The sequence below is a fragment of the Myodes glareolus genome, chromosome 2, assembly GCF_982192425.1.
Source record: "Myodes glareolus chromosome 2, mMyoGla1.1, whole genome shotgun sequence".
NCBI lineage: Eukaryota > Metazoa > Chordata > Mammalia > Rodentia > Cricetidae > Myodes > Myodes glareolus.
This window is the reverse complement of record NC_142027.1, coordinates 862,287-876,578: the sequence shown is the minus strand read 5'-3', so window position 1 is coordinate 876,578 and position 14,292 is coordinate 862,287. Positions and strand designations below refer to the sequence as shown.

The window sequence follows — 14,292 nt, the reverse complement described above, 5'->3', positions numbered from 1 at the left end:
CAGGGAAGATAAGGGAAAGGCATGCTTTAAATGTGGACAGTTGGGACATCTCATGAAACAATGTCCCAATAGTAATAATGCCTCAGATTCTTCAGGGCCCTCAGCTGTAACATCACAGAGGCAGCCAGGCACTTGTCCCAGATGCAAGAAAGGGAAACATTGGGCTAATGAGTGCAGATCAGTTAGGGATATAAATGGACAACTTATTCCTCAGGCTGTTCAGTCATTGTCAAAAACAGATTAAGGGGCCCATGCACCCAGGGCCCAAAAATATTTGGGGCAATTCAGAGCTCAATGGCAGTCCCCAATATGACTCCATTGTCCCAACAAGAAGGGCAGCCAAGGACTCCGGAGGGCTGGACCTCTGTGCCACCTCCGAACTGCTATTAACTCAGGATATGGGAGTTCAGGTCATAGAAACAGATGTATCTGGACCATTAGAACAAGATACTGTTGGCATAGTCTTGGGACATTCATCCTCAATTATGAAAGGCCTGATAGTCCATCCTGGAGTCATAGACCCTGCTTATGAAGGCTGCATTAAGATTCTTTGCCATTTTCCGTACGGGGTAGTTTCCATCGCCCCGGGAGACAGAGTAGCTCAACTCTTGGTTCTGCCTTCAGGGTGTAATAAGCTTCCAGCATAGGGGCTTGTCCTAAAGGACAAAGACCTTGCTCCCATGGGAGTAGATTTGGCTTGTTTATCCTTGGAGCTTGATCAGCGGCTAATTTTAAATTTAGAAATAGAAGGAAAGGTTTTTTCAGGCCTGGTGGATACTGGGACGGATAAAAGTATCATCAGATCCCAGCATGGCCAAAATGCTGGCCCTTACAACAGGCCTCCCAGTCCCTTCAAGGGCTGGGGTATGCACAAATGCCGCACATAAGTGCTAAGGAGTTAGTCAGGAGAACAGAAGATCAGAAAGGGACTTTTCAGCCTTTTGTGGTTGATTTGCCCATCAACCTGTGGGGCAGGGATGTACAGTCTCAAATGAGATTGAGACTTACAAATGATTACTCTGACACCAGGAAGCAAATGATGTCACGTCAGGGCTATGTTCCCAATAAGGGACTTGGTAAATGTCTCCAAGGTAGACAGAATCCTATTGAGACTTTCTCCAAGTTAGATAGAAAAGGCTTGGGTTTTTCATAGGGGCCACTGAAGCTGTAGCTTCCAGACAAAAGACAATGCCCATCCCTTAGCTAATAGATAAGCCAGTATGGGTCCCTCAGTGGCCCCTTTCCTTGGAAAAGCTGGAAGCTGAAAACAATTAGTACAAGAACAGTTAGAACTAGGGCATTTAGAACATTCTGTATCGCGTTGGAATACGCCTATTTTTGTGATCAAAAAGGCTTCTGGAGGTTGGAGGTTACCACATGACTTTAGGGCAGTCAATGCTCAGATGTAAGGCATGGCCCCAGCCCAGTAGGGCCTCCCATTGCTTTCAGCAATACCAAAGAATTGGCCGGTAATTTCCTCGGACATCAAGGACTGTTTCTTTTCAATTCCCGTGTGCCCTAAGGACTGGGAAAGGTTTGCATTTACCCTTCCTTCTGTTAACAATGAACCACCCAATGCTCAATGGAAAACCTTGCCCCAGGGGATGGCCAATAGCGCATTAATGTGTCAGCTATATGTAGATGCAGCATTGAGTCCTGTTAGGAGACAATTTCCTACCGTAAAAATTGGCCACTACATGGATGATTTATTGTTATCTGCCCCCCCCCCATCAGGGAACCCTGAAGGATGTTTTCCAAAAGGTTACATCCCTTTTGGAGGAACAAGGACTCCACATATCCTCAAATAAAGTACAAACATCTTCAATGGTGAAGTTTTTGGGGACTATAATCACTCCTGAAAGCATCAGGCCTCAGAAAGTGCTTATTCGCACCCATCACCTTAAAACTCTTAATGATTTCCAGCAGTTGCTGGGAGATATAAATTGGATTAGAGGATATTTAAATATACCTCGATCTGAGCTCTTGCCTTTGTTTTCCATCGTAGAAGGCAGCCCTGATATCTGTTCACCTAAAGCCATGACCCTGGCTGCAATGCAGACCCTTAAGAGGGTAGAATCTGCTATTACTACAGCTCAATTACAGTGCATGAATCCATCCTTACCAATCTTGCTATGCATTTTCAAAACAAAGAATTATCCCACTGGAGTGTTATGGCAAGATGGGCCCCTCTGGTGGATGCATGGAAATTCCATAGGAGCAAGATCTGTTCAATATTATCCAGAATTGGTGGCTGGCCAAGCATTAATGGGAATAAAGCTTTGCTTAGCCAACTTTGCGAGAATGCCTGACAAGTTGATAATTCCCTATACGAGGGAACAGGTAGAAGTTTTGACAGCCACGGTAGATGGCTGGGCTGTCCTGCTTTGTGCATTCCCAAATGTTATTGACGATCATGTGCCAAGACACCCCTTGATAAATTTTGTGGAGAGAAATTTGGTGTATTTTCCCAGGATTACCTCGCCCCACCCATTAGAAGGAGCCTTAACTATCTATACAGATGGCTCAAAAATGGGAAAAGGGGCTTTGGTGACAGGAAATGCTAAATCTGTGGTCTTTCAATTTCAGCCTGATTCCCCCCAAGTCACTGAGTGCTTGGTGGTTTTGGAGGTGTTTCAGAGATTTCTTGAGCCATTTAATTTAATTTAAGATTCACAATATATGGTCAATGCTGTGGCCTCCCTTGAGGTTGCAGCCTCAAATCACGGCTCAAGTACAGTGTCTAATATTCTTTTACAAATACAAAAACATATTTTAAAAAGAGAAAATCCCTTTTATGTTGCTCATATTCAAGCCCATTTTCTTTTGCCAGGACCTATGGCAGAGGCCAATGCTGAAGCTGATGGTGCTACTCGAGCACTCGCCCTTGTGGCTACAGATTCACTCCAGCTAGCTAGAGATTTCCATCAGCTCTATCATGTCCCGGCGAATACACTATGCTTAAAGTTTAAGATCTCCAGGGAGAATGCCAGGAGAATAGTAAAAGCCTGTCCCTCCTGTGTGACCATGTTACATCCCCCACATATTGGGGTAAATCCCAGGGGCTAAAAGCCAAACTCACTCTGGCAAATGGATGTGACTCACATCTCGGAATTTAACAGACAAAAATATGTTCATGTGTCGGTGGACACATGCTCTGGGATAATTCATGCCACCCCACTAGCAGGGGAAAAGGTAGCTCATGTAAAAATGCATTGCTTAGAGGCCTGGGCAGCTTGGGGAAAGCCAAGTCGTCTAAAAACCGACAATGGCCCATCATATATCTCACAGGGCTTTAAAGCCTTTTGCAAGCAATTACAAGTTGAACATACCTCTGGCCTACCATACAATCAGCAAAGCCAGGGTATTGTAGAAAGAGCAAATGAAAATTTAAAGGAAATTTTGCAAAAACAGAAAGGGGGCATAGCTGTAGCAGCTTCCCCCAGAGAAAGAATCTCTCTTGCACTCTTTACACTTAATTTTTTAATTCAAAATATTGGTGGAAAAACAGCAGCAGACAGGCATGCCCTGCTTGAAAGCTCTACAGAGCAAGATTTGGTCATGTGGAGAGATGTACTAAATAACAAATGGTTTGGACCAGATCCGGTAATTACCAGATCCAGGGGAGCTATTTGCATTTTTCCTCAGAATCGTGAGGATCCTTCTGGGTGCCAGCGAGACTGAACAGAGAAGTGGAGGATGCTGCAAAGAAGAAAGATGACCCAGTAGATGCTGAGTGCCCTGCTGTGGAATGTGGAGGGCCGGACCACATTCTCCATTGCTTCTAGGAACAAAGGTAGAGATTGACCTCTGTGACCTCAAGGTGTGGCGGTACACGCCTTTAGTCCTGATGCCTGGGCAGCAGAGGCAGATTGACCTCTGCAACCTCAAGGTGTGATAGTACACGCCTTTGGTCCCAATGCCTGGGAGGCAGAGACAGGCAGACCTCTGTGAGTTCAAGGTGATGTAGCACACGCCTTTAATCCCAGCGCACGTGCTTGGTAACTCTCTACCTTGGTAACTCTCTACCGCTGCGTCCCTGCCTACTCCCGAGGCATCACCTGGGATAATGGGCAGCGGACCAATCCAAGAGTGACACGTCAGAAGCGAGGACTGTTTCCTTTATAAGGGCTGGGTTCCCCTCATTCTGGGTCTCCGCAATGTAAGCTTATGCTCTCCCTCTCAAGACACATTAAAGCTTTGCTGCAGAAGGATCCTAAGTGTCCTGCGTCGTTCTTGCGGGCGAGACAGTAGCGCGGGGCAGTGGAAGATTCGTGTGGAGGCAGCAGAGATGACCCTCTGGGCGGTGTCAAGAGCAGCTGTTTCACACTATCACCTTGAGCAGCACCCTGTGCAGCCTCTTACCTTTAAGCAATTTTCTGACTGACTCTATTCTGCCTTTTTCCTTCCTTAGGAATGGGTGGGAGCAGAGATATTTTTGACATGCTGTCTAGGTGGATGTGCGGTATGTCTTTGGTTGGTGTGCCATCTGCTGGCCCAAATGAGGAGGGACAAGGGCATTGTGGCACAGGCCTTGGCTGCCTTGGAAAGTGGAACCTCACCCCAAGTTTGGCTTTCCGCCTTAAAAGAGCTCGTAGGCAAAAGCCATGCATAGTCTTAGCACCCTCTAGGGACCAGACAGTCCCACTGCACAGAGGAAGGTATGCATAGGTGATGGTGTATGGATACAGCACTAGCACTCCCAGGGAAAAAAATCTATCCCATTGCACAGGAAGGGTGTATCTTGTTTTTTCATTTCCCTTGAACGATCCACACATCATGAGGTGGGGACCAGATTGGGAAATAGGTTTTGCCTTATTGCTCTTTAAAACAAAATAGGGGGAGTTGTAAGGAGGCGTCAGAACATCGCCATTGTTAAATGGTGCTGGTGTCCTACATCTTGGAGGTAAATAGATCCTTTGATGCTGCCGCGAGGGCCAGAGCGGCTGGGGTGTGTATTTTGCATAACAGAGCCTTGGTTCCCTGGCCTGTCCCGAGGCCCCGGGTTCCAGCAGAATGGTATTAACCAATCAGCATCCGAGCCTCTCCACCCTAGAAAAGCGGCTGCCTTTCAGTTTCTCTCTCTCTCTCGTCCCTCTCTCGTCCCCCATACCCCTTCAACCAAGTGCTCCAATAAAGTTGTGATTTGGGAAGGATTTTCAATTTTGTGGTCGCTTATGCTTGCTAGTCAAGGGATGCGTCTCACAGATGAGAAGTATAACAAAAAGTTTGAAGAAATGAGTAAATCCATAAAGGATACCCCGAGAAACCAAGAAAAAACAATCAAACGGGTAATGGAAAGAGTTCAAGAATTGAAAACTGAAATGGAGGCAATGAAGAAAATACAAACCGAGGGCCGATTGAATATTGAAAATCTAGGTAAACGAACAGAGACTACAGAATCAAGCATAACCAATAGAATACGAGACAGAAGAACGAATCTCATATTCTGAAGATGCCATAGAGAAAATAAACAGTCTGATTAAAAAAACAGCAAATCCAACAAATTCTCAAAAAATTCAAGAAATCTGGGACATAATAAAAAGACCAAATCTAAGAATAATAGAGATTGAAGAAGGAGAAGAATTGTAGATGAAAGGCCCAGAAAACATATTCAACAAAATTATAGAAGAAAACTTTCCCAACCTAAAGAACGATATTCCTATGAAGGTTCAAGAACCATACAGAACACCGAATAGACTGGATCAAAAAAAAAAATCCCCTCACCATATAATACTCAAAACACAAAACATACAAATTAAAGAAAGAATACTTAGAGCTGCAAAGGAAAAAGGTCATGTAACTTATAAAGGTAAACCCATCAGACTTACATCAGACTTCTCTATGGAAACCATGAAAGCCAGAAGGTCCTGGATAGAAGTACTGCAGAGATTAATAGACCATGGAACAATAATCACCTTTATATGGAAAAAACAAAAAAACCCAGGATAGCCAAAACAATCTTATGTAATAAAGGAACTTTTGGAGGTATATCCATCCCTGACCTAAAACTCTATTACAGAGCTACAGCATTGAAAACAGCTTGGTATTGGCATAAGAACAGAGAAGTCGACTTTTGGAATTGAATAGAAGACCCGGATATTAACCCACAAACCTATGAATACCTGATTTTCAACAAGGGAGCTAAAGGTATACAATTGAAGAAGAATAGCAGCTTTAACAAATGGTGCTGGCATAACTGGATGTCAACCTGTAGAAGAATGAAAGTAGATCCATATCTATCACCATGCACAAAACTCAAGTCCAAATGGATTAAAGACCTCAACATTAATCTGACCACTTTGAACCTGATAGAAGAGAAAGTGGAAAATAGTCTACACGATATAGGAACAGGAGACCACTTCCTAGGTAGAACCCCAGTAGCACAGACAGTAAGAGAATCAATGAATAAATGGGACCTCCTGAAACTGAGAAGCTTCTGTAAAGCAAAGGACACTGTCAGTAAGACCAAGAGGCAACCTACTGAATGGACGAATATCTTCACCAACCCCTCATCAGACAAAGGTCTGATCTCCAAAATATACAAAGAACTCAAGAAACTAGACACTAAAACTCTAATTAACCCAATTAAAAAAACGGGGTACTGATCCAAACAGAGAATTCTCAACAGAAGAACTTCGAATGGCCAAAAGACACTTAAGGTCATGCTCAACCTCCTTAGTGATCAGGGAAATGCAAATCAAAACAACTTTGTGATACCATTTTACACCTGTAAGAATAGCTAAACTCAAAAACACCAATGATAGTTTATGCTGGAGAGGATGTGGAGTGAGGGGAACACTCATCCATTGTTGGTGGGAATGCAAACTTGTGCAGCCACTCTGGAAATCAGTGTGGCAGTTTCTCAGGAAACTGGGAGTCAACCTCCCTTAGGACCCAGCAATTCCACTTTTGGGAATATACCCAAGAGATGCCCTATCATACTACAAAAGTATTTGTTCAACTATGTTCATAGCAGCACTATTTGTAATAGCCAGAACCTGGAAACAACCTAGGTGCCCCTCAATAGAAGAATGCTTGAAAGAAGGTGTGGAACATATACACATTAGAGTTTTACTCAGCTGTAAAAAACAATGACATCTTGAATTTTGGATGCAAATGGATGGAAATAGAAAACGCATTACTGAGTGAGGTAACCCAGACCCAAAAAGAGGAATATAGTATATACTCACTCATAAGTGGATTCTAGCCATAATTAAAGGTCTTTGAGCCTATAATTCGTGATCCTAGAGAAGCTAAATAAGAAGGTGAACCTGAAGAAAATCATATCGTTATCCTCCTGGATATTGAAAGTAGACAAGATAGCCAGGCAACCTTGGGTGCACGGGGGACGGGTGGTGGAAGGAAGTGGAGATGGTTAGAGAGAAAGGAGTAGAGGAGGATTGGGGAAAGCTTTGGGGAATGGGAAGGTGGGTGAGGGAGGAAGGATGGATACGGGAGCAGGGATGTATATATCTCAACTAATGAAGCCATTTTACCATTTGCAAGCGACTTAATTCTAGAGATCCCCAGATTGTTCCTTGGACAGCAGGGGAGAGGGAGCCTGAACTGGCCTTGGCCCATAACCATACTCACAAATATTTTGCATATCACCATAGTACCTTCATCTGTTGATGGATGGACATAGAGACAGAGACCCACATTGGAACACTGGACTTCACTCCCTAGGTCCAAATGAGAAGCAGAAGGAGGGAGAACGTGAGCAAGGAAGGCAGGATCAGAGGGAAACTTTATCCGACGATGGATGGAGATTGAGACAGAGACCCACATTGGAGCACTGGACTGAGCCCTCAAGTTCCAAATGAGGAGCAGAAGGAGGGAGAACATGAACAAGGAAGTCAGGACCACCAGGGGTGTGTTAACCCACTGACATAAGGGGACTGATCTAATGAAAGCTGGGCTGAGACTGAACGACAGTGCGATCGAACCGGATTCTCTGAATGTGCCTGACACGGAGACTCTCTGAAAAGCTGTTGATAATGGACCTGGGACTGGTTTCCTCTGCATGTACTGGCTTTTTGGGATCCTAGTCTCATTGGATGCTCAGCTTCCTAGACCTCGAGGGAGGGGGGAGGAACTTGAATTTCCCACAGGGCAGGAAACCCTGATAGCTCTTAGGACTGGAGAGGGAGTAGGAGAGGGAGTTGGAGGAGTGGGAGGGTAGTGGGAGGAAGGGTGAAAGTGGAAATTTTTATATATTAATAAAAAAAGAAATGGGTTAAGCAAGATGTGAGAGTTAGCTGGTAACTAACTCTCTACAGATAATGGGCCAGGCAGTGTTTAAATGAATACAATTTGTGTGTTGTTATTTCCGGGGCTAAGCTAGCCATGTGGGAGGCAGGCAGGATGAAAAGAAGGCTTGCCTGAAGCTCCTTTACTACAAATGGTGCTAACATGTAGACAACTGAATCACAGAAAGCCTGGTAAACCTTGGGAAAGAATATAGTAAAGCATGTTTTCTTGGTAGCAGCAATCTCTTGGCTCTGCTCTGCTTGCTCGGGGCAAGTAAGCACTCTCATCTAAAAGAGGCTTCAGTTTTAGCTGCAGAACCCTGCAGCTCTTTTAAGAGGTCCTTCCATGAAACACTTAGACGGTGTTGATGAAAAGCTGAAGGCATGCTATTCAGTTTTCAGCAGGTAGCAGGGAAAAAGCTGCGCTGTTTTAAAATGCTGGCTCTTTGGGCTGTCCTGCCAGGGCAATCTCTGACGCTTTCAGGCAGGCAATCTGACTGAGTGTGGTCTGTGAGCAGAATGCTGCAGCTTGCTTGCTGGCAGGGACCTTGAAACTCCACAGAGTTGTTGCAATAAAAATGGCTCCAGCAGTACCTTTGCCATGAGGCTGGAAAGCTAAGGAATCGGCTGGATCCCACCATCAAAGTCACGTTTTTAGACTAATGTGGTCAGAAGAAGAGAAATACAGTAAAGAGAGATTCAAAGATGAAAAAAACTCTAAATGGTTTACTATGTGTTAAAAATATATGCAGGCTAAAGGTTAAAGTTCTTAGGGTAAAAATGGAAGAAAGAAAGTAGTTGGGTATGATGATACACATCTTAAATTCCAATACTTGGGAGGCAGAGGTAGATTGATCTCTGTGACATCAAGATGTGATAGCACACACCTTTAAACCCAATGCCTGGTAGACAGAGACAGACAGACCTCTCTGAGTTCAAGGTGTGGTAGCACATGCCTTTAATCCCAGCACTTGAGAGGCAGAGACAAGTGGATCTCTATGAGTTCAAGGACAGCCTGGTCTACAGAGTTATTCCAGGACAAAGATATACAGAGAACCTGTCTCAATGTAAAAGTAAAAATAAAAGAAATAGAGGTTAAAATTAAGCTGCATAAAGATGGAAAAAAAAGATAGAATCTTGATAATGTTTGCTATTATGCTCTCTTTGAACTGTTTGAATGCTGAAGAAGGAGCAACAGCTGCTAGAAGACTTTTGTTTATAAATGCTGCTGAACTAATCCAAGATAGATATTTTGAAAATACCTTGACTTTACAATTTGGATCTAAGGTTATGATGCGTTGGAAAAGTTCTTCTTTTGTTTTCACAGAGAATGAGACCCTGTGTATTGCTTCTATCCCAACATGGTATGATAGACTCCGTCCTCCTGAAAGGTTGCTATGAACACCCTCAAGAAATTACTTTGCTCAACTGCTGACTGAGATGAATCTAGCACACAGTTTATACCATGAAAGACCTGGTTAACAGTGCCCCTATACAGCAGGAAGAAGTTTGGAGAGAAATAACTACGTCCATATTCCCAAATATTGCTTATAAATGTCCTTTTACATTTAAAGGGGAATATGATATAGATATGAGTAATTTGCGTTGGTATGGATTTTAATGTCAATTTTGTTATATGTATATATCTGATCTTGATTGAGGTATTGTGATTGTGTAGTTCATTTAAAAATGCAATGTATAATTAAAAATATAGATTAATGGATAATCATTGATAATAGTCAAGCTTGTGGTAATGTTAGTTTGATTTTCTAGATGTGCATAGATATATTTAAGATCCCCATTCTTCATCTCTTTCAAAGACTATAGAACATGGCTTTAAATGTTTTAATAAATTGGATCTTTTCATAACAATGAGACACATCTGCTCCTTGCAGCACCAATCTACTTCAAGAGGAAGATGGGCATTGAAGAGGCTTCTTATGGAGTTTGATAGCCATTTGGGCAAGAAACTGCTCTTGCCTGTACTGATGCATAGACTGAACACAAAGAACCCACAGCGAGAGGACTGTTGAACTTGCCTAAGGGTGAGATGATCTTTTGGGGTTCCTGATTCATGAAACAGTCTGCGAGACATTCTGCGGGACACAGCAGATAGTGACTGAACTGCCTTTGAAATTTCTGCTCCATGTCTCTGGATAGTATGGGCCTGTAGGCTGAAGATGGATGCCCCAATGGTACAAAAGAACTTTGGGTGACTGTACAGGCAGCAAGATGTCTCTGTCATTTATGGATTTTTAGAAGTTGCTTATTTCTAGTTAAGTTAGGTAATATTATAATCTTCTGGAGTCTTTGATGGAGTTGAAGAATGGTTAGTTATAGTTTTCCTTAGTTATGATGCAAGATAAAATAGATATAAATATTGTAACTGTAATTCTTGCTTGATAACTGTTTTGTTATATGTAATTTTACTATGTTAAAGTGAAAGCCTTTCTTTTTTGTTTAAATAGAAAAGGGGGAAATGATGTAGGTGGGCCTTCTGTCTATGTGTTATTTTCATTGGTTAATAAAGAAACTGCCTTCTCTGAGAGGACAGAAAATTAGGTAGGTGGAGTAAACAGGACAGAATGCTGGGAAGAGGGCAATGAGGCAGACGTCATGGAGCTAGCCACCAGCTCAGACATGCTGAATCTTTTCCCGTAAGCCACCACCTCGTGGTGCTACACAGATTATTAGAAATGGGTTAATCTAAATGTGAGCGTTAGCCAGTAACTAAGTCTCTAGAGATAATGGGTCAGGCAGTGTTTAAATGAATACAATTTGTGTGTTGTTATTTCTGGGGCTAAGCTAGCCGTATGGGAGCTGGGCAAGATGAAAAGCAGGCCTGCCCGCAGCTCCTCACTACATTTTGTAGTCTGAAACTTTTCATGCTGAAAATGTTTGCTATCAGTAGAATCAATTCTCATTTATCATCAACTCTCTCTCGATAAAACACCAAGTAAAGTTGAACCATTCTCGTGTGCAACCTGCATTAGAACACAGGTAAGCAAGGCACATTTTAAAATGAAAAATTTAATAAAATGTGTCCATTTCTAAATTCAGGCAGCTAGAGTCTTCTGTTTTTTTTTTTAACAAACCTGAGACTTTTCTCCCAGGCACAGAAGATTTTAAACATTTCTCATAAGCAGAGAGTTTACTCTGTAAATTATTCCAGGGAAAATGATCTATTATGTAAATCAAAGACTAACTTCTGTGCCTTAAAGGTAATAAAGTTGAACTAAAGATGTATGTCCTGGAAGACTAAAAATTATTCTCTGTGGAACCATCCAGGTTTAATTAAAGTAACATAAAGTGCATGTGAACAAAACATCATTTGAACTGAATTTTTACCATTATAAAGATTAAATGACATTCATTTAACTGGAGATATTTTCAAATAAAGTGTTAAAATATTAAGAAGTTGTTCTTGTGTGTGAGTCTATTGACCCTAGAAATAAGTCCCTCACTTGTTTCCTAGATAAACATTTCCTGGAAATTTCTAGAAATCTCATGAACAAAACACTGAACTTTTACATTGAAAGAAAATATTTAATTTTATGAACAACCCAAGGGGAGACAGGTCCCTACACTGTGTATGCAACCAACAAAGAACAACTTTAAAGTAATGGAATATATATATATATATATATATATATATATATATATATATATATATATATAAGAATAAAGTAAGAACTGAGGTGACTTCAATTATTTCACCTGTAGCAGTGTTAGCATGAGCACAGAATTAGATATAAAATAAGTAAAAAGACATTCTAAATTTCTCTACAATGACACTATTTAATTGACATAATGAAAATGAGCTGGAAGCACTTATTTTCTAGGAATTTAAGGATTCTTATGCATGCTTTATGCCCTTTAAACAGACTGTTGAGATGACTCAGAGATTACAATGCCTTTCTTATCTTTCAGATGTCCTGAGAACCATAATGACGACACACATCAGGTGTTTCAGAAGACCCAAGATTATTTTGTTCTCTGTGGACACTACACTCATATGCAAAGCTCACGTACAGAGTCACACACATCAATGAAATTGAAAAAAATTATTTGCATTATTCATTATTACAAAAATATTTTCTTTAGAAGACTGCATATTTTCCAATAGTTTACAAGCAATTGTGTTATTTTTAATATTTGCCTGTAATTTAAGAGTCACAAAATGGTAAAAGAAAATCACAAAAAGAGTTACTCTGAAATGCTGTTTCTTCAGTTTGTAGCAAAACCTTGTTTCATCTATTAATCCCTCTGCCAACATCTACCATAGAATTCTGAACACTGACAATACAATGTTTATTAGGAATATATCTTAGAGTTTACAACTTTCCTGAGAGCACATTTCACATCCTTGTTCTGCAGGCTGTAGATCAAGGGGTTCAGCATGGGAATCACTACAGTGTAGAACACTGTGACCACTTTTTCCGCAGCCCCACTTTTTTTTGAAGTGGAAGAACAATAGATGGAAAGAATCATTCCATGGAAGACAATTATGGCTGTGAGATGAGAGGCACAGGTAGAGAAATCTTTGCACCTCCCCTCTGCAGAGCGCATTCTCAGGATGGTGATAAGAATAAACAGTAGGAGGTGAAGATAATCACAATACTCAAGCTCTCTTTGAAGGTGGCTATGACAAACAGCAGCACCTTATTAACAGTGACATCAGAGCAAGCCAGACTTAAAAGAGGAGGCAGATCACAGTAGAAGTGGTCTATCACATTTGAACTAAATGTTGGGATCTCAAGGGCTAAGCACAAGTGAATCGGAGAACACACTATTGCACAGAGGTAGCAGCCAGACACCAGCACCATGTGGAGCTTTGGGGACATGATGACCATGTACAGTAGTGGGTTACAAATGGCCACAAAGCAATCATAGGCCATCACAGTTAATAGGAAGATTTCAGTGATCACACATGTGCAAAATAGATAGAATTGGACCAAACATGCCAGAAACGATATGGCTTTGTCCTTATTGAAGATGTTAGCCAGAATTTTGGGCACAATGGTGGAGGAGTAGCAGAAATCCACAAATGACAGGTGGTTGAGAAAGAAGTATATGGGGGTGTGCAGTTGGGATCTGACCTGAATCAGGGCAGTCATGTCCAGGTTGGCCAAGACAATCACCCCATAAATGAGAGGAAACACCAAGGAGAGGACAACACTCACCTCAGGGACGTCTGACAATCCCTGGGGAATGAACTGTGCCACAGCAGTGCAGTTTTTCTCAAACATGTGCTCCATTTAAAATTGGTTGGAAAAAAGAACCACATTATTCTTTATGTATGATTTAAAATGTAGTTTAGCCTCTCTCCTCTAAACAAATTCTGGGTGTAGGGTTGCAATAATTATCTGTAAAGATATAAGAAAATGTTTATCTCAATTTTTCCTTGACTAAGGCCTTGATAGTAGATATGCTTAAAGTCCACAGTTTAATACAGAAATCCCAGCAAAATGAAAATCTGTGCATTATACTTGATTAACTCATTAAGTTTTGTCAAAATTGTAAACATGATTTGAAATTAAAAAGACATATTAATTATTATTTGTCAGTTAACACATTTATCTCTAAAATTCAAGTTTAATTTACCCAGAATTCTTATCAGCCAATCTTTTAGATACCAGTACCCTTGGAAATGACTTCTACACTTGAAGCTAGCCTCCACTATCTCTAGAAAAATTTAAACAACTGATGTCATGAGTTATTTGCTATCCTAAGCTCTTTTAAAGTAAAAGAACAGGTTTGGTTTCTAAGTTATCAATTGTCTCTGTGAACTAATCAATCTTATTTGGTTAATTTTAAGATTTGTTTCAAGCCATGGTTCATAGAATAAATATTCTTCTTTGCCAACTTCCTTTTTATATACATGACTCTTTAGCTTTTCAATTAAATATCTTTTTAAAACAAATATGTTGCATTACATATTTTGGGAAACTAAAAATGTCGAGCATGTAATTAAGACAATTGGCTGCTGTTAAATATAAGTTATTTGAGCTATTATAATTTGTAAATAAAGTGGAAAATTGAG

General features: G+C 41.2%; 1 pseudogene; it reads right to left on the bottom strand.

The window, feature by feature from the left end:
* Positions 1-12,563: 12,563 nt before the first annotated feature.
* LOC125409710 (olfactory receptor 5L1-like) lies at positions 12,564-13,498 on the bottom strand (annotated as a pseudogene).
* Positions 13,499-14,292: the final 794 nt, after the last annotated feature.